Source organism: Leptopilina boulardi, unplaced genomic scaffold (assembly GCF_019393585.1).
Source record: "Leptopilina boulardi isolate dan_hultmark-lab unplaced genomic scaffold, ZJU_Lbou_2.1 LbouV2_302, whole genome shotgun sequence".
NCBI lineage: Eukaryota > Metazoa > Arthropoda > Insecta > Hymenoptera > Figitidae > Leptopilina > Leptopilina boulardi.
The window spans coordinates 2,692,497-2,706,713 of NW_026137866.1; the positions used below are offsets into that span (position 1 = coordinate 2,692,497).

General features: G+C 27.5%; 1 long non-coding RNA gene across 1 annotated transcript; it reads left to right on the forward strand.

Annotated features, from left to right (window-relative positions):
• The first annotated feature begins 643 nt into the window (after positions 1 to 643).
• On the forward strand, positions 644 to 12,870 carry LOC127282728 (uncharacterized). The gene is made up of 3 exons (XR_007843239.1): positions 644 to 1,998; positions 2,755 to 3,051; positions 12,579 to 12,870. It is a non-coding gene; the product is annotated as an uncharacterized LOC127282728 (long non-coding RNA).
• The last annotated feature ends 1,347 nt before the right edge of the window (positions 12,871 to 14,217 follow it).

Below are 14,217 nucleotides of genomic sequence, written 5' to 3' on the forward strand. Positions count from 1 at the left end.
TTTATATTTTTTTAAATATTTTTTTATGTAAAATTTTTTATTTCGTTTCTTTTTTTTTGAAATGTTATTTAAAATTTGAATTTAGAAAAAATAATTTAAAATTTAAAGAGCTTAGCTTTCAAAGCTTCCAGTAGTCTTATAAAACTTGGAACTTAAAGCCTTTGAAATTAGAATTGCTAGAAATAGAAAACTTTGAAATTCCAAGTATATTTAAAGGAGACAATACAAATTAGACACAAAAAAAAATTGTTATATAAAGAGAAAAATCAGTCTCTAAAAAAACATTTCTTTTTTTTGTAATTATATTTTTTTTCTTTCATGAAATTTTTTTTCATAAAACAAAATTTTTCTTTGATTTTTTTTTTGTAATTTTTTTTTTTTTTTTTTTATTTTTTTTTTTTCGAAATTTTTTTTTTTTTTTTTTTTTTTTTTTTTTTTCAAAATTTTTTTTTTTTTTTTCAAAATTTTTTTTTTTTTTTTTCGAAATTTTTTTTTTTTTTTTTTTATCTTTTTTCCTAAATTTTTTTAATAACTTTTGTATTTAAAATTTATTTTTTTTATTTTTTTTCATTAATTTTTTTTTTGCTTAGAAAATGTTTTTGAAATCAATTTCTTTTTGTAAAATTTTTTTTGGGTCATTTTTTTAATTTTACATTTTCTAAAATTTTCTCTCTAAAATTTGTTTTTATTAAATTTTTTTTTAAAATTTTAGTTTTAAAAATTAATTGTTTATAATCCTTTCTCAAAAATATTTTGTTAAAAAAATTTTTGGAAAAAGAGGCTTTTGAAACATATTTTGGTATTTACGCGTTCACAAATGTAAAAGTCCAGAGTAACTGTCTATGATGTTAATTAATGCGTAAAAGTCATGTCATTTTTTTACATGTTAAACGAACACAGGTTGGTAATTTTATTTAATCAAAAAATAAAATGCTGTGGATTGATGCGCGATAACTTTAATTGAAAAACGAAGTTACTTCTTCAATGTTTTATTTTATTTTTCAATTTCACGTATTACGAATAATAAAATTTGATTTTCAAATACATATTAGATTAACATGTTGTGCATATTAGAAATTAAATATGAAAAAGATTTTATTTATACGCGTTTTTGATTACATTTCTCATATTTCAGAATACTGTTAGTGCAGTGCAAATTAAATCTCAAAAATAATTGTATGCTTTCAAAGGTAAGTGTTAATAAATATTTAATCTATGCAGCTTAATTTACAAATGTTATCACAAGTGATATGATTGAAACTATGTGTAATTTTAAATAGACAATTTAAGAAAAGATATTATCAAATTTTTATTGCATAATTAAACTTCAGAATGATCATTTATGCACCTAAAACTACAAAAACTATAAACTTTCGAGACTCTTCAGCTGAAGGTATTCTCAACGTTTTGTTGCAGCTTGGGTTTTAGAAACAAAGATAATTATTTCTCTTTTCAATATTAGTTGTTTAATAAATCCAAGGAATAATTCATTTTTGCGTCTAAAACTACACAAACTACAACTTTTGGAGACTCTTTAGGTAAAGGTATTCTCGACGTTTCGTTGTAGCTTGTGTTTTAGAAACAAAGATAATTATTTCTCTTTTCAATATTAGTTGTTTAATAAATCCAAGGAATAATTCATTTTTGCGTCTAAAACTACACAAACTACAACTTTTGGAGACTCTTTAGGTAAAGGTATTCTCGACGTTTCGTTGTAGCTTGTGTTTTAGAAACGAAGATAATTATTTTTCTTTTCAATTTTAGTTGATTAATAAAACCTTGGAATAATTTATTTTTTGCATCTAAAACTACACAAACTACAACTTTTGGAGACTCTTTAGGTAAAGGTATTCTCGACGTTTCGTTGTAGCTTGTGTTTTAGAAACAAAGATAATTATTTCTCTTTTCAATATTAGTTGTTTAATAAATCCAAGGAATAATTCATTTTTGCGTCTAAAACTACACAAACTACAACTTTTGGAGACTCTTTAGGTAAAGGTATTCTCGACGTTTCGTTGTAGCCTGTGTTTTAGAAACAAAGAAAATTATTTCTCTTTTCAATTTAAGTTGATTTATAAAACCTTGAAAAAATTCATTTTTGCGTCTAAAACTACACAAACTACAACTTTTGGAGACTCTTTAGGTAAAGGTATTCTCGACGTTTCGTTGTAGCTTGTGTTTTAGAAACAAAGATAATTATTTCTCTTTTCAATTTAAGTTGATTTATAAAACCTTGAAAAAATTCATTTTTGCGTCTAAAACTACACAAACTACAACTTTTGGAGACTCTATGGTAAAGGTATTCTCAACGTTTCGTTGTAGCCTGTGTTTTAGAAACAAAGAAAATTATTTCTCTTTTCAATTTAAGTTGATTTATAAAACATTGAAATAATTCATTTTTGCGTCTAAAACTACACAAACTACAACTTTTGGAGACTCTTTAGGTAAAGGTATTCTCGACGTTTCGTTGTAGCTTGTGTTTTAGAAACAAAGATAATTATTTCTCTTTTCAATATTAGTTGTTTAATAAATCCAAGGAATAATTTATTTTTTGCATCTAAAACTACACAAACTACAACTTTTGGAGACTCTTTAGGTAAAGGTATTCTCGACGTTTCGTTGTAGCCTGTGTTTTAGAAACAAAGATAATTATTTCTCTTTTCAATATTAGTTGTTTAATAAATCCAAGGAATAATTTATTTTTTGCATCTAAAACTACACAAACTACAACTTTTGGAGACTCTTTAGGCAAAGGTATTCTCGACGTTTCGTTGTAGCTTGTGTTTTAGAAACGAAGATAATTATTTTTCTTTTCAATTTTAGTTGATTAATAAAACCTTGGAATAATTTATTTTTTGCATCTAAAACTACACAAACTACAACTTTTGGAGACTCTTTAGGTAAAGGTATTCTCGACGTTTCGTTGTAGCTTGTGTTTTAGAAACAAAGATAATTATTTCTCTTTTCAATATTAGTTGTTTAATAAATCCAAGGAATAATTCATTTTTGCGTCTAAAACTACACAAACTACAACTTTTGGAGACTCTTTAGGTAAAGGTATTCTCGACGTTTCGTTGTAGCCTGTGTTTTAGAAACAAAGATAATTATTTCTCTTTTCAATATTAGTTGTTTAATAAATCCAAGGAATAATTTATTTTTTGCATCTAAAACTACACAAACTACAACTTTTGGAGACTCTTTAGGTAAAGGTATTCTCGACGTTTCGTTGTAGCCTGTGTTTTAGAAACAAAGATAATTATTTCTCTTTTCAATATTAGTTGTTTAATAAATCCAAGGAATAATTTATTTTTTGCATCTAAAACTACACAAACTACAACTTTTGGAGACTCTTTAGGTAAAGGTATTCTCGACGTTTCGTTGTAGCTTGTGTTTTAGAAACAAAGATAATTATTTCTCTTTTCAATATTAGTTGTTTAATAAATCCAAGGAATAATTTATTTTTTGCATCTAAAACTACACAAACTACAACTTTTGGAGACTCTTTAGGTAAAGGTATTCTCGACGTTTCGTTGTAGCTTGTGTTTTAGAAACAAAGATAATTATTTCTCTTTTCAATTTAAGTTGATTTATAAAACCTTGAAAAAATTCATTTTTGCGTCTAAAACTACACAAACTACAACTTTTGGAGACTCTATGGTAAAGGTATTCTCGACGTTTCGTTGTAGCCTGTGTTTTAGAAACAAAGAAAATTATTTCTCTTTTCAATTTAAGTTGATTTATAAAACATTGAAATAATTCATTTTTGCGTCTAAAACTACACAAACTACAACTTTTGGAGACTCTTTAGGTAAAGGTATTCTCGACGTTTCGTTGTAGCCTGTGTTTTAGAAACAAAGATAATTATTTCTCTTTTCAATATTAGTTGTTTAATAAATCCAAGGAATAATTTATTTTTTGCATCTAAAACTACACAAACTACAACTTTTGGAGACTCTTTAGGTAAAGGTATTCTCGACGTTTCGTTGTAGCCTGTGTTTTAGAAACAAAGATAATTATTTCTCTTTTCAATATTAGTTGTTTAATAAATCCAAGGAATAATTTATTTTTTGCATCTAAAACTACACAAACTACAACTTTTGGAGACTCTTTAGGTAAAGGTATTCTCGACGTTTCGTTGTAGCTTGTGTTTTAGAAACAAAGATAATTATTTCTCTTTTCAATTTAAGTTGATTTATAAAACCTTGAAAAAATTCATTTTTGCGTCTAAAACTACACAAACTACAACTTTTGGAGACTCTATGGTAAAGGTATTCTCGACGTTTCGTTGTAGCCTGTGTTTTAGAAACAAAGAAAATTATTTCTCTTTTCAATTTAAGTTGATTTATAAAACATTGAAATAATTCATTTTTGCGTCTAAAACTACACAAACTACAACTTTTGGAGACTCTTTAGGTAAAGGTATTCTCGACGTTTCGTTGTAGCCTGTGTTTTAGAAACAAAGATAATTATTTCTCTTTTCAATATTAGTTGTTTAATAAATCCAAGGAATAATTTATTTTTTGCATCTAAAACTACACAAACTACAACTTTTGGAGACTCTTTAGGTAAAGGTATTCTCGACGTTTCGTTGTAGCCTGTGTTTTAGAAACAAAGATAATTATTTCTCTTTTCAATATTAGTTGTTTAATAAATCCAAGGAATAATTTATTTTTTGCATCTAAAACTACACAAACTACAACTTTTGGAGACTCTTTAGGTAAAGGTATTCTCGACGTTTCGTTGTAGCTTGTGTTTTAGAAACAAAGATAATTATTTCTCTTTTCAATTTAAGTTGATTTATAAAACCTTGAAAAAATTCATTTTTGCGTCTAAAACTACACAAACTACAACTTTTGGAGACTCTATGGTAAAGGTATTCTCGACGTTACGCTGTAGTTTGTGTATTAGAAACAATGATAATAATTTCCCTTTTTAATTCTAGTTGATTAATAAAACCTTGAAATAATTCATTTTTGCGTCTAAACCTACACAAACTACAACTTTTGGAGACTCTATGGTAAAGGTATTCTCGACGTTTCGTTGTAGCCTGTGTTTTAGAAACAAAGATAATTATTTCTCTTTTCAATATTAGTTGTTTAATAAATCCAAGGAATAATTTATTTTTTGCATCTAAAACTACACAAACTACAACTTTTGGAGACTCTTTAGGTAAAGGTATTCTCGACGTTTCGTTGTAGCCTGTGTTTTAGAAACAAAGATAATTATTTCTCTTTTCAATTTAAGTTGATTTATAAAACCTTGAAATAATTCATTTTTGCGTCTAAAACTACACAAACTACAACATTTGAAGACTCTTTAGGTAAAGGTATTCTCGACGTTTCGTTGTAGCTTGTGTTTTAGAAACAAAGATAATTATTTCTCTTTTCAATATTAGTTGTTTAATAAATCCAAGGAATAATTTATTTTTTGCATCTAAAACTACACAAACTACAACTTTTGGAGACTCTTTAGGTAAAGGTATTCTCGACGTTTCGTTGTAGCTTGTGTTTTAGAAACAAAGATAATTATTTCTCTTTTCAATATTAGTTGTTTAATAAATCCAAGGAATAATTTATTTTTTGCATCTAAAGCTACACAAACTACAACTTTTGGAGACTCTTTAGGTAAAGGTATTCTCGACGTTTCGTTGTAGCCTGTGTTTTAGAAACAAAGATAATTATTTCTCTTTTCAATATTAGTTGTTTAATAAATCCAAGGAATAATTTATTTTTTGCATCTAAAGCTACACAAACTACAACTTTTGGAGACTCTTTAGGTAAAGGTATTCTCGACGTTTCGTTGTAGCCTGTGTTTTAGAAACAAAGAAAATTATTTCTCTTTTCAATTTAAGTTGATTTATAAAACTTTGAAATAATTCATTTTTGCGTCTAAAACTACACAAACTACAACTTTTGGAGACTCTTTAGGTAAAGGTATTCTCGACGTTTCGTTGTAGCTTGTGTTTGAGAAACAAAGATAATTATTTCTCTTTTGAATTTAAGTTGATTTATAAAACCTTGAAATAATTCATTTTTGCGTCTAAAACTACACAAACTACAACTTTTGGAGACTCTTTAGGTAAAGGTATTCTCGACGTTTCGTTGTAGCTTGTGTTTTAGAAACAAAGATAATTATTTTTCTTTTCAATTTTAGTTGATTAATAAAACCTTGGAATAATTTATTTTTTGCATCTAAAACTACACAAACTACAACTTTTGGAGACTCTTTAGGTAAAGGTATTCTCGACGTTACGCTGTAGTTTGTGTATTAGAAACAATGATAATAATTTCCCTTTTTAATTCTAGTTGATTAATAAAACCTTGAAATAATTCATTTTTGTGTCTAAAACTACACAAACTACAACTTTTGGAGGCTCTATGGTAAAGGTATTCTCGACGTTTCGTTGTAGCTTGTGTTTTAGAAACAAAGAAAATTATTTCTCTTTTCAATTTAAGTTGATTTATAAAACCTTGAAATAATTCATTTTTGCGTCTAAAACTACACAAACTACAACTTTTGGAGACTCTTTAGGTAAAGGTATTCTCGACGTTTCGTTGTAGCTTGTGTTTTAGAAACAAAGATAATTATTTCTCTTTTCAATTTAAGTTGATTTATAAAACCTTGAAATAATTCATTTTTGCGTCTAAAACTACACAAACTACAACTTTTGGAGACTCTTTAGGTAAAGGTATTCTCGACGTTTCGTTGTAGCTTGTGTTTTAGAAACAAAGATAATTATTTCTCTTTTCAGTATTAGTTGTTTAATAAATCAAAGGAATAATTTATTTTTTGCATCTAAAACTACACAAACTACAACTTTTGGAGACTCTTTAGGTAAAGGTATTCTCGACGTTTCGTTGTAGCTTGTGTTTTAGAAACAAAGATAATTATTTCTCTTTTCAATATAAGTTGTTTAATAAATCCAAGGAATAATTTATTTTTTGCATCTAAAACTACACAAACTACAACTTTTGGAGACTCTTTAGGTAAAGGTATTCTCGACGTTTCGTTGTAGCTTGTGTTTTAGAAACAAAGATAATTATTTCTCTTTTGAATTTAAGTTGATTTATAAAACCTTGAAATAATTCATTTTTGCGTCTAAAACTACACAAACTACAACTTTTGGAGACTCTTTAGGTAAAGGTATTCTCGACGTTTCGTTGTAGCTTGTGTTTTAGAAACAAAGATAATTATTTCTCTTTTCAATTTAAGTTGATTTATAAAACCTTGAAAAAATTCATTTTTGCGTCTAAAACTACACAAACTACAACTTTTGGAGACTCTATGGTAAAGGTATTCTCGACGTTTCGTTGTAGCCTGTGTTTTAGAAACAAAGATAATTATTTCTCTTTTCAATATTAGTTGTTTAATAAATCCAAGGAATAATTTATTTTTTGCATCTAAAACTACACAAACTACAACTTTTGGAGACTCTATGGTAAAGGTATTCTCGACGTTTCGTTGTAGCCTGTGTTTTAGAAACAAAGATAATTATTTCTCTTTTCAATTTAAGTTGATTTATAAAACCTTGAAATAATTCATTTTTGCGTCTAAAACTACACAAACTACAACATTTGGAGACTCTTTAGGTAAAGGTATTCTCGACGTTTCGTTGTAGCTTGTGTTTTAGAAACAAAGATAATTATTTCTCTTTTCAATATTAGTTGTTTAATAAATCCAAGGAATAATTTATTTCTTGCTTCTAAAACTACACAAACTACAACTTTTGGAGACTCTTTAGGTAAAGGTATTCTCGACGTTTCGTTGTAGCCTGTGTTTTAGAAACAAAGATAATTATTTCTCTTTTCAATATTAGTTGTTTAATAAATCCAAGGAATAATTTATTTTTTGCATCTAAAACTACACAAACTACAACTTTTGGAGACTCTTTAGGTAAAGGTATTCTCGACGTTTCGTTGTAGCCTGTGTTTTAGAAACAAAGATAATTATTTCTCTTTTCAATATTAGTTGTTTAATAAATCCAAGGAATAATTTATTTTTTGCATCTAAAACTACACAAACTACAACTTTTGGAGACTCTTTAGGTAAAGGTATTCTCGACGTTTCGTTGTAGCTTGTGTTTTAGAAACAAAGATAATTATTTCTCTTTTCAATTTAAGTTGATTTATAAAACCTTGAAAAAATTCATTTTTGCGTCTAAAACTACACAAACTACAACTTTTGGAGACTCTATGGTAAAGGTATTCTCGACGTTTCGTTGTAGCCTGTGTTTTAGAAACAAAGAAAATTATTTCTCTTTTCAATTTAAGTTGATTTATAAAACATTGAAATAATTCATTTTTGCGTCTAAAACTACACAAACTACAACTTTTGGAGACTCTTTAGGTAAAGGTATTCTCGACGTTTCGTTGTAGCTTGTGTTTTAGAAACAAAGATAATTATTTTTCTTTTCAATTTTAGTTGATTAATAAAACCTTGGAATAATTTATTTTTTGCATCTAAAACTACACAAACTACAACTTTTGGAGACTCTTTAGGTAAAGGTATTCTCGACGTTACGCTGTAGTTTGTGTATTAGAAACAATGATAATAATTTCCCTTTTTAATTCTAGTTGATTAATAAAACCTTGAAATAATTCATTTTTGTGTCTAAAACTACACAAACTACAACTTTTGGAGGCTCTATGGTAAAGGTATTCTCGACGTTTCGTTGTAGCTTGTGTTTTAGAAACAAAGAAAATTATTTCTCTTTTCAATTTAAGTTGATTTATAAAACCTTGAAATAATTCATTTTTGCGTCTAAAACTACACAAACTACAACTTTTGGAGACTCTTTAGGTAAAGGTATTCTCGACGTTTCGTTGTAGCTTGTGTTTTAGAAACAAAGATAATTATTTCTCTTTTCAGTATTAGTTGTTTAATAAATCAAAGGAATAATTTATTTTTTGCATCTAAAACTACACAAACTACAACTTTTGGAGACTCTTTAGGTAAAGGTATTCTCGACGTTTCGTTGTAGCTTGTGTTTTAGAAACAAAGATAATTATTTCTCTTTTCAATTTAAGTTGATTTATAAAACCTTGAAAAAATTCATTTTTGCGTCTAAAACTACACAAACTACAACTTTTGGAGACTCTATGGTAAAGGTATTCTCGACGTTTCGTTGTAGCCTGTGTTTTAGAAACAAAGAAAATTATTTCTCTTTTCAATTTAAGTTGATTTATAAAACATTGAAATAATTCATTTTTGCGTCTAAAACTACACAAACTACAACTTTTGGAGACTCTTTAGGTAAAGGTATTCTCGACGTTTCGTTGTAGCCTGTGTTTTAGAAACAAAGATAATTATTTCTCTTTTCAATATTAGTTGTTTAATAAATCCAAGGAATAATTTATTTTTTGCATCTAAAACTACACAAACTACAACTTTTGGAGACTCTTTAGGTAAAGGTATTCTCGACGTTTCGTTGTAGCTTGTGTTTTAGAAACAAAGATAATTATTTCTCTTTTCAATATTAGTTGTTTAATAAATCCAAGGAATAATTTATTTTTTGCATCTAAAGCTACACAAACTACAACTTTTGGAGACTCTTTAGGTAAAGGTATTCTCGACGTTTCGTTGTAGCCTGTGTTTTAGAAACAAAGAAAATTATTTCTCTTTTCAATTTAAGTTGATTTATAAAACCTTGAAATAATTCATTTTTGCGTCTAAAACTACACAAACTACAACTTTTGGAGACTCTTTAGGTAAAGGTATTCTCGACGTTTCGTTGTAGCTTGTGTTTTAGAAACAAAGATAATTATTTCTCTTTTCAATTTTAGTTGATTTATAAAACCTTGGAATAATTCATTTTTGCGTCTAAAACTACACAAACTACAACTTTTGGAGACTCTTTAGGTAAAGGTATTCTCGACGTTTCGTTGTAGCTTGTGTTTTAGAAACAATGATAATTATTTCTCTTTTCAATTCTAGTTGATTAATAAAACCTTGAAATAATTCATTTTTGTGTCTAAAACTACACAAACTACAACTTTTGGAGGCTCTATGGTAAAGGTATTCTCGACGTTTCGTTGTAGCTTGTGTTTTAGAAACAAAGAAAATTATTTCTCTTTTCAATTTAAGTTGATTTATAAAACCTTGAAATAATTCATTTTTGCGTCTAAAACTACACAAACTACAACTTTTGGAGACTCTTTAGGTAAAGGTATTCTCGACGTTTCGTTGTAGCTTGTGTTTTAGAAACAAAGATAATTATTTCTCTTTTCAATTTAAGTTGATTTATAAAACCTTGAAAAAATTCATTTTTGCGTCTAAAACTACACAAACTACAACTTTTGGAGACTCTTTAGGTAAAGGTATTCTCGACGTTTCGTTGTAGCCTGTGTTTCAGAAACAAAGATAATTATTTCTCTTTTCAATATTAGTTGTTTAATAAATCCAAGGAATAATTTATTTTTTGCATCTAAAACTACACAAACTACAACTTTTGGAGACTCTTTAGGTAAAGGTATTCTCGACGTTTCGTTGTAGCTTGTGTTTTAGAAACAAAGATAATTATTTCTCTTTTCAATATTAGTTGTTTAATAAATCCAAGGAATAATTTATTTTTTGCATCTAAAACTACACAAACTACAACTTTTGGAGACTCTTTAGGTAAAGGTATTCTCGACGTTTCGTTGTAGCTTGTGTTTTAGAAACAAAGATAATTATTTCTCTTTTCAATATTAGTTGTTTAATAAATCCAAGGAATAATTTATTTTTTGCATCTAAAGCTACACAAACTACAACTTTTGGAGACTCTTTAGGTAAAGGTATTCTCGACGTTTCGTTGTAGCCTGTGTTTTAGAAACAAAGAAAATTATTTCTCTTTTCAATTTAAGTTGATTTATAAAACTTTGAAATAATTCATTTTTGCGTCTAAAACTACACAAACTACAACTTTTGGAGACTCTTTAGGTAAAGGTATTCTCGACGTTTCGTTGTAGCTTGTGTTTTAGAAACAAAGATAATTATTTTTCTTTTCAATTTAAGTTGATTTATAAAACCTTGGAATAATTCATTTTTGCGTCTAAAACTACACAAACTACAACTTTTGGAGACTCTTTAGGTAAAGGTATTCTCGACGTTTCGTTGTAGCTTGTGTTTTAGAAACAAAGATAATTATTTCTCTTTTCAATTTAGTTGATTAATAAAACCTTGAAATAATTCATTTTTGTGTCTAAAACTACACAAACTACAACTTTTGGAGACTCTTTAGGTAAAGGTATTCTCGACGTTTCGTTGTAGCTTGTGTTTTAGAAACAAAGATAATTATTTCTCTTTTCAATTTAAGTTGATTTATAAAACCTTGAAATAATTCATTTTTGCGTCTAAAACTACACAAACTACAACTTTTGGAGACTCTTTAGGTAAAGGTATTCTCGACGTTTCGTTGTAGCTTGTGTTTTAGAAACAAAGATAATTATTTCTCTTTTCAATTTAGTTGTTTAATAAATCCAAGGAATAATTCATTTTTGCGTCTAAAACTACACAAACTACAACTTTTGGAGACTCTTTAGGTAAAGGTATTCTCGACGTTTCGTTGTAGCTTGTGTTTTAGAAACAAAGATAATTATTTCTCTTTTCAATATTAGTTGTTTAATAAATCCAAGGAATAATTCATTTTTTGCGTCTAAAACTACACAAACTACAACTTTTGGAGACTCTTTAGGTAAAGGTATTCTCGACGTTTCGTTGTAGCTTGTGTTTTAGAAACAAAGATAATTATTTCTCTTTTCAATTTTAGTTGATTAATAAAACCTTGGAATAATTTATTTTTTGCATCTAAAACTACACAAACTACAACTTTTGGAGACTCTTTAGGTAAAGGTATTCTCGACGTTTCGTTGTAGCTTGTGTTTTAGAAACAAAGATAATTATTTCTCTTTTCAATTTAAGTTGATTTATAAAACCTTGAAATAATTCATTTTTGCGTCTAAAACTACACAAACTACAACTTTTGGAGACTCTTTAGGTAAAGGTATTCTCGACGTTTCGTTGTAGCTTGTGTTTTAAAAACAAAGATAATTATTTCTCTTTTCAATTTAAGTTGATTTATAAAACCTTGAAATAATTCATTTTTGCGTCTAAAACTACACAAACTACAACTTTTGGAGACTCTTTAGGTAAAGGTATTCTCGACGTTTCGTTGTAGCTTGTGTTTTAGAAACAAAGATAATTATTTTTCTTTTCAATTTTAGTTGATTAATAAAACCTTGGAATAATTTATTTTTTGCATCTAAAACTACACAAACTACAACTTTTGGAGACTCTTTAGGTAAAGGTATTCTCGACGTTTCGTTGTAGCTTGTGTTTTAGAAACAAAGATAATTATTTCTCTTTTGAATTTAAGTTGATTTATAAAACCTTGAAATAATTCATTTTTGCGTCTAAAACTACACAAACTACAACTTTTGGAGACTCTATGGTAAAGGTATTCTCGACGTTTCGTTGTAGCTTGTGTTTTAGAAACAAAAATAATTATTTCTCTTTTCAATATTAGTTGTTTAATAAATCCTTGGAATAATTCATTTTTGCGTCTAAAACTACACAAACTACAACTTTTGGAGACTCTTTAGGTAAAGGTATTCTCGACGTTTCGTTGTAGCTTGTGTTTTAGAAACGAAGATAATTATTTTTCTTTTCAATTTTAGTTGATTAATAAAACCTTGGAATAATTTATTTTTTGCATCTAAAACTACACAAACTACAACTTTTGGAGACTCTTTAGGTAAAGGTATTCTCGACGTTTCGTTGTAGCTTGTGTTTTAGAAACAAAGATAATTATTTCTCTTTTCAATATTAGTTGTTTAATAAATCCAAGGAATAATTCATTTTTGCGTCTAAAACTACACAAACTACAACTTTTGGAGACTCTTTAGGTAAAGGTATTCTCGACGTTTCGTTGTAGCCTGTGTTTTAGAAACAAAGAAAATTATTTCTCTTTTCAATTTAAGTTGATTTATAAAACCTTGAAAATAATTCATTTTTGCGTCTAAAACTACACAAACTACAACTTTTGGAGACTCTTTAGGTAAAGGTATTCTCGACGTTTCGTTGTAGCTTGTGTTTTAGAAACAAAGATAATTATTTCTCTTTTCAATTTAAGTTGATTTATAAAACCTTGAAATAATTCATTTTTGCGTCTAAAACTACACAAACTACAACTTTTGGAGACTCTTTGGTAAAGGTATTCTCGACGTTTCGTTGTAGCCTGTGTTTTAGAAACAAAGAAAATTATTTCTCTTTTCAATTTAAGTTGATTTATAAAACCTTGAAAAAATTCATTTTTGCGTCTAAAACTACACAAACTACAACTTTTGGAGACTCTATGGTAAAGGTATTCTCGACGTTTCGTTGTAGCCTGTGTTTTAGAAACAAAGAAAATTATTTCTCTTTTCAATTTAAGTTGATTTATAAAACATTGAAATAATTCATTTTTGCGTCTAAAACTACACAAACTACAACTTTTGGAGACTCTTTAGGTAAAGGTATTCTCGACGTTTCGTTGTAGCCTGTGTTTTAGAAACAAAGATAATTATTTCTCTTTTCAATATTAGTTGTTTAATAAATCCAAGGAATAATTTATTTTTTGCATCTAAAACTACACAAACTACAACTTTTGGAGACTCTTTAGGTAAAGGTATTCTCGACGTTTCGTTGTAGCTTGTGTTTTAGAAACAAAGATAATTATTTCTCTTTTCAATTTAAGTTGATTTATAAAACCTTGAAATAATTCATTTTTGCGTCTAAAACTACACAAACTACAACTTTTGGAGACTCTTTAGGTAAAGGTATTCTCGACGTTTCGTTGTAGCTTGTGTTTTAGAAACAAAGATAATTATTTCTCTTTTCAATATTAGTTGTTTAATAAATCCAAGGAATAATTTATTTTTTGCATCTAAAACTACACAAACTACAACTTTTGGAGACTCTTTAGGTAAAGGTATTCTCGACGTTTCGTTGTAGCTTGTGTTTTAGAAACAAAGAAATTATTTCTCTTTTCAATTTAAGTTGATTTATAAAACTTTGAAATAATTCATTTTTGCGTCTAAAACTACACAAACTACAACTTTTGGAGACTCTATGGTAAAGGTATTCTCGACGTTTCGTTGTAGCCTGTGTTTTAGAAACAAAGAAAATTATTTCTCTTTTCAATTTAAGTTGATTTATAAAACCTTGAAAAAATTCATTTTTGCGTCTAAAACTACACAAACT